General features: G+C 33.8%; 1 pseudogene; it reads left to right on the plus strand.

Annotated features, from left to right (window-relative positions):
* The first annotated feature begins 2,496 nt into the window (after nucleotides 1-2,496).
* LOC102482892 (density-regulated protein pseudogene) overlaps nucleotides 2,497-7,018 on the plus strand; it is a 31,202-nt pseudogene continuing 26,680 nt past the window's right edge.

A 7,018-nucleotide genomic window follows, 5' to 3' on the forward strand; every position in this document is an offset into this window, starting at 1 on the left:
AGTTAATAAATACATCACAAAGAACTTTCTAAATTACGAAGCCCTCGAATCTCACAAACAAACAAACTTAGGATATTATCCCTGAGCCATGTTTTCACTGCCTTTCCTTGTGTTTTCTTTTATTTGTGTAAAATGCATTTTTGACTTCAGTGCAACTCCTAAGAAAACTTGATATCAAAATAATATCAAGCATAACTCAAGAAGGGTAAACAAAAGTAGTAAAATAAAACACTCACAACACAGTACTATTTTTAATCCTTCACATTCTTCATCACATCTCAGCACATTTCATTTAGTGCATCTCTGTGAAAGCAGATAATTCTTGTCTTTCATTTTCCCTCCCATCGAGAGAACAGTCACAAATAAGGAATATCCACAAGATATAATAAATCTGTTTCTAAAGCTCACAGGAGCCAATTCTCTTTTTAACTTCACTTACAATTTTAAATGATTGGGGGGATGATAACAAAGTCACAAATGATGGTTATTTGTGAATTCACCAAGAGTTTCCATTTAGTTTTAGTAAAAACTGTGCTAATGTAATTTTTATAAACAAAATATTCTGAAAATTTAAAACATACAATTTGTATATTAAATAGAGCACTCTTTTTATTAGATTTTAATTTTTATGTCAGAGCACACAGGCACATGCTAGAGAAAGTGAGAAAGAGGAAAAAAGGCACCCCCGAATAAGACCTGGTCACATTGCAATCTTTTCCCTCCAATTCTCCTTCCTGACAGGATCCTGGCTGTATATTTTTCAAGTCTCTTGGGCCAGATTCAAATACTAGTCAGCCATAAGAAATTCAACTTTGTATAACACTTATCCATTCTAGAGCAATCTTAAATACCTGCAGCGTCATAATTTATTATAATTCAATATATATACATACATATATATGTATATATATGCATGAAAGATTTTCAAAAGTTTAATATATTCAATACCTCAGTGGTGTTGGACTTAAATTAACAGTGGTAAACCAGTCAAATTTTGGGCTACCTTTCACTGTCTCATTCTCCAATTAAGTATGATTTACACGAAAAATTTGATGTTTTTCTTTGATTTGTTGTCAAAGTTTTGTTATCAAAGTTTTGTTAACTTTTTTTGTTATTTAGAGACAACCATTTCAAATGATACTGTTGAGTATATAGAAAGAATAGTTTACATTGCATGTTAAAAGCAATTAAAACCTTTATTATGAAATAAAGATTTATGTTCCTGAAATGCCAGGAACAGCAGGTGGCATGGTTAAGGTGCTTGACTCCTACATTAGTGACCATGGTTTGAGCGACTTGAAATTAATCCAAGCATGTGTGTGTGTGTGTGTGTGTGTGTGTGTGGTCACGCCCAAAATTGTGCATGTGTGTGTGTGTGTGTGCATGCCCAAAATTCTAAGAGGAGAATGGAGGATATGGGATTGTGGCATGGCCATCCCAGGTGATTTCTTGCTTTCTGTCTCTCTGTCTCTATAACAAAAATTCCTTAAAAATAAAAAAAACCTGAAATGCCTATTAAAAATTAAATCAACAATTATACTCATGTAGTTAAGTGAAAGTAATTAAACATGGTAAATATATAGCCCTCAATTTCAGATTGAACATTTTGTTATTTACACTGTTTTAAAATGAAATGGAGATTTCATTTGTCTAAATCAGAATTTATTAAAATTTTGTAAGTTGATTTATGCCCTGAGAAAGAGAAACAGAGCCCTTGGATAGGGCTTTTATACTGATCCTCCTCCCAGCCCTGCAGCAGCCAGGAAGACAAGTGTGCTTGCAGGAGTGCTTGGTGTGTTCGGGTAGACCCAGGATATGAACATGTCATCACACATGATCTCTGGTTTTGTGTGACAGTTCCTCTACATCTGCTTCAGGACAACTGGACCTATGTATGGTTTTCTTCTAGCAAAACACTAGTGGTTTACCACCTAGGCTTTACAGCACAAATTGTTCACTAAAGCAATGATATTTATAGCAGTGTGTGTGTGTGCATGTGTGCATATGTGTGAGTTTAGAAAAAGTCCCAGGAATGATCTTTTTTCATTTGTCCTTTTCTCTTGAAAATGAAGAAAGAGACTAAAATTAAGAGAGTGTAAAAGTATTAAACTCCCAAAAGCAGACTTTCCAGAAATATTTACATGAAATAGTCATTAACATGCAAGTTACATACTAGTGTGAGAATTCCAGTGCACTGTAAGCAGTGATGCCATCCTACAGGAAGTTGATAGTTCATAAACAACAGATAATCTGGGGAAGAGCTTCCTGGTTGTAACCTTTCCTCTTCCCCTGAGTGTGTGAGTGTTAGTTCTATACTTTTATAGGACATACAGTCCTGGCACTGTAGAAATGCTGAAGATACATAATGACATCATTTCCCAATGAAGATGCCACTGAAACATGTTCAGAGGCCAGCCTTTGAGTGCCTCCTCCAGACAATCCTCCTGCACCATGTGTTAGATAACTACAACCCCTAGAAGGCCATCTTCTGAAGGCATGCCGGTGGAGCAATTCCACTGGGAAGCTCCTGGAAGAATCCAGTCACATAGTGGAATATCAAAGGAAAGGGTAAAACTCAGATTATGACAATAGACCTTTGTGAGTGTCTCCATCTCCATTTATCCACTTCAATCACCTAGAAAGGGTAAATCTGAGGCTTAGATTCTGACCATCTTACCCACATCCCAAATTTGATACCACAATCACATAGCTAAGACTTCCAGGGTAGCATGCAGTCAGAAAGTGAGTTAGTAAAACATCTCAGAGTCAGGGACCAGCAGTTAGTGTAATGGCTATGTCGCTGGACTCCCAGGTAGTCAACTGTGGTTCGAGTCCCGGACCTGGTGGCTTAAACTCTCACGCCTTGCGCATGTGCGTGCGTGCCCAAGATCCCAAGAGGAAAATGGAGGAGAAGGGATTGCGGTGTGGTCATCCCCCCTGGGGAGTGATTTCTCGCTTTCTATCTCTCTGTCTCTCTCTGTCTGGTGAGCACATGCGCCCTATAGCAAAAACCTCTCCAAAAAAAAAAAAAAAATCTCAGGATCACAAACTAGAAAAGTACAGTAACACACTAAGTAACCTACTGCAGAGAAGACCACGTTAATGGTGCAAGAAGGACAGAAATTTATAACAGTGTCAAGGAAAAGCATAAAGCAGCACTTGGTAGCTTTAAGGATGACACAACCAGAGATCTGAATGTTAAAAGACTGAAATGAAGTACCTAATAGATAGTTGAATAATCAAATATATAGACAATTGGTCAAACATATGAGCTTAAATAGAAGTCAAGGAATTTACTCAAAAACAATCAAGAAGAAACTCACTGGGGACCAGCAGGTGGTGTGGTGGTTAAGGCACTGGACACTCCCACATGGCCGACCAGGGTTCGAGTCCTGAATCTGGTGGCTTGCTTTCTCACTTCCTCTCTCTCTCACTTTCACCCTCTGTCTCTCTCTGGTCAAATTAAAAAATAAATGAATGAATAAATAAAAAATAAAAAAAGAAGAAATTCAGCTGTGTGAAAAAGGAAAGTCTTAAGAATCTATAAATATAAATGGCAGTATGTATAACTAAAGTTTCAGAAAAATAAAATAATGAACAATATGAAATAACAGCATAATAAATGGCAAAGTAAAAAGGAGAAAAATCAAGCAGAAAAATAGAAGTAAAACATATAATAACATTTATGGCAATATCTTTGATTAAGCCAATATACAGTGTATTCTGGATGAGAAAATTCATTTTGTATGCTGCAATGATATACAGTGTATGAATGCAAAATAAATAAATTTAAAATTAAAAAAAGAATCCCAGCATACACTGGCATTTGGTTGATATAAAAATAAACATTTCTTAAGGTTTTAATTGTACCAAACACAGAAGTTGAATTTTTCTCTATATTTGATAATATTTATTTAATAAATATGTCTCCATCCTTACATAAATTCTTAAGCTTTTTTAAGGTTTTATATTTCACTGTAGTATGCAGTTAACAATATCCCTAATATGCTCTTTAAATTGCTAATTTTCCTTTACAGGCTGAGAATTCCTTATCTGAAATGCTTTGAACCAGAATGTTGGGACCAGTAGCATTTAGGGTTTTGAAATTTTTTGTATTTCAGAATATTTACACATACATAATGAGATTTTTGGGAATGAGACCCATGTCTAAACACAAAATTCATTCATGTGTCATATAATACCTTACATATATAACCTGATGGTAATTTTATGTAATTAAAATATAATTCTTTGTGGGGCTAGCAGGTGGCATGGTGGCTAAGGTGCTGTATTCCCATGTGGCAGAGTATTGTTCGGATTCCAGATGTAGAAGCTTGAAAATCACAACAGATAAATAAAAAATAATAAATATCTGTTTTTTAAAAATCAGTAGTAATATAATCATAAAAGATATGAAGTAACAAAATCAGAAAATTATCAAAAAAAGATAAAAATGTCAGATATAAAGGACTCATAGCCTGTATTCTGTTATAGAGGATATCTTAAAAAGAGAGAGAGAGGAAGAGAGAGAAAAGGTAAAAAGAAAGGAAGAAAACAAACACAACCAGATCTTTTATATTGAAATTTGAAGATTATTTCTCCCTTCCCCAAAATGTTAGCATTCCCTTAGTGGATTATTAAATTGACCAGAAAGATAAATATATTTAAACTTAATCTTCAACAACAGCAATATAAAGAAGATATTGAAAAATTTTGAAACTGTTGTAGCAAAATTATTTATAATCTAAAATTTTATATTCACAAATACTATAAAAAAGCAAATATTATTCATCCTGAAAGACAATTTATATAAGACTTTCTGCACTCATACTATGAAAAAATTTACAAAAAGTATTCCTAAAAGAAACAATAGCTAAGGTAATGAATGGCGTGTAACTAATTTAGTTAAGTTTATTGTTGTTAAAGGAAGGACTAGTTTTAAATATATAAAAATAACGTAACCATAGTAATTAAACCACAAAATTAAACTTTAGGAAAAAACCTAAGAGAATAGAGAAATACAAAAGAGAAGGATATTATGTATGAAAGTTATTTATTTAAGGGAAATCAGTAATCTTAAGGAAATAATTTGTAAAATAAAAAGTATGTGTGATTTTTTAAAAAATGTGAGGTATAACCAGGTAAAGAATAAAATAGCAGGTGTAACATTCATGCAGAAAACTCTCTTTATATAATGGAAGATGATGAAGAGAGAAAAAAGAAAATATGATACATTGTATGAGAATAATAAGATGTCTTTTTAAAAAGAATTATTTATATAATTTTATTTATTATAATTATTAATTTTTTTAGAGGTTTTTGCTATTGGGCATGTGCACTCGCCAGACAGACAGAGAGAGACATAGAGACAGAAAGAGAGAAATCACCCCCCAGGGGGGATGGTCACGCCGCAATACCTTCTCCTCCATTCTCCTCTCGGGATCTTGGGCACACACGCACATACGCCCTGCGTGAGTTTTAAGCCACCAGGTCCGGGATGTGAACCTCAGTTGACTACATGGGAGTCCAGCGACATAGCCATTATGCTAACTGCTGGTTCCCTAATTTTTAATTTACTATAGGGCATATGTGCTCACCAAAGAGAGAAGGACAGAGAGAGAGAGAGAGAAAGAGAGAGAGAAGGAAAGTGAGAAAGCAAGCTGCCAGGTTCAGGGTTCAAACTGTGATTGACCATGTGGGAGTCTGGTGGCTTAACCACTATGTAACTGATGGCCTCAATAAGACACTGTATCAACATAGAGTTTATTACACATCTTTCAGGAAATTAATGGCCTACCTGACAGAAAAAATAATAAGTGTCTAATAGACTTGAATATAAGTAGATGTATGTGTGCTGTTTATATGTACTAACTATATAAAATATGGATTTATACATAAACATATTAATATACACATCTGTAATAGCACTTCATATACTGTGAACTTTGTCCTCTTTTTTCTTGGTAAAGAAAAACATAAAAATACACTCCTGAGAACTAGATGCGGGCTGAGCAGAGAAAGAATGGCTCCAACGGCCTATACAATGAACTTTAAAATATAGTTTTTCATCTCTCCCATCACTTGCATAATTGCTATTACAGATTTTAATTCTGCCTATTGTATAAATATCCCAGAAAAATATTACTATTTTTGGTATTACTACATTTTCTACAAATAAAATTGAGAAAATATCTTACCATTTCTTCCACTTTTCATTTCTTAAAAAAGAATTATTTTATTTAGCTTTATTTATATATTTATCTATTTTTATTTGACCAGAGAGAGAAAGAGCAAGAGAGAGGGAGAGAAGGAAAGTGAGAAAGCAAGCCACCAGGTCCCGGACTCAAACCACAGTTGGCAATGTCAGAGTACAATGCCCTTAACCAGCATGTCATGTGCCAGCCCTGACTTCGTATTTCTTTTTACAGATCACTATTTTAGTATAAAATCATGCTGTTTCTTTATATTTTATGAGAAAAATGTTTCTAGTGAAAATTTAAATGTGCAAAGAAATTTGACAATGATTTAATTATTGCCAAGATTAATGTAATGACACAAATACTCTCATACACAGGCAATAAACAAACACTATTTAAAGACCAATGTGACCTTATTTATTAAAATTAATATTCCTCACTTTCTAAGTCACAAATACCTGTTCAGAAATTTATTTTTCCAATACCTTTACACAAAACCACACACGTATATTATACATAGATAATCACTGAAGTGTTGTATTTAATAGAAAATACTTAAAACAGTCAGTGTTGAGAAGTAAGAACATGGCCTTTTATATCTTGCAATTCAACTCTACTAGAACCATGTTGAGTAGGCCATCATTTGGAAAAAGATTTTCAATCTAGCTTTAAGTAGGAGTGATTTTTTTGCTGGGTATAGAATTCTGAGTTGACAGTTTTTTTTTTTTTCTTTTTAGTATGCGATATCCAGAGAAATGAGTAAATCTCAAAAGAAGGGTCTAGAATTATGGCTTATGTAGCCTTTTTAACTAGGCTAGGGT

This window comes from Tupaia chinensis, unplaced genomic scaffold (assembly GCF_000334495.1).
Source record: "Tupaia chinensis unplaced genomic scaffold, TupChi_1.0 Scaffold000638_1, whole genome shotgun sequence".
NCBI classification, from domain to species: domain Eukaryota; kingdom Metazoa; phylum Chordata; class Mammalia; order Scandentia; family Tupaiidae; genus Tupaia; species Tupaia belangeri.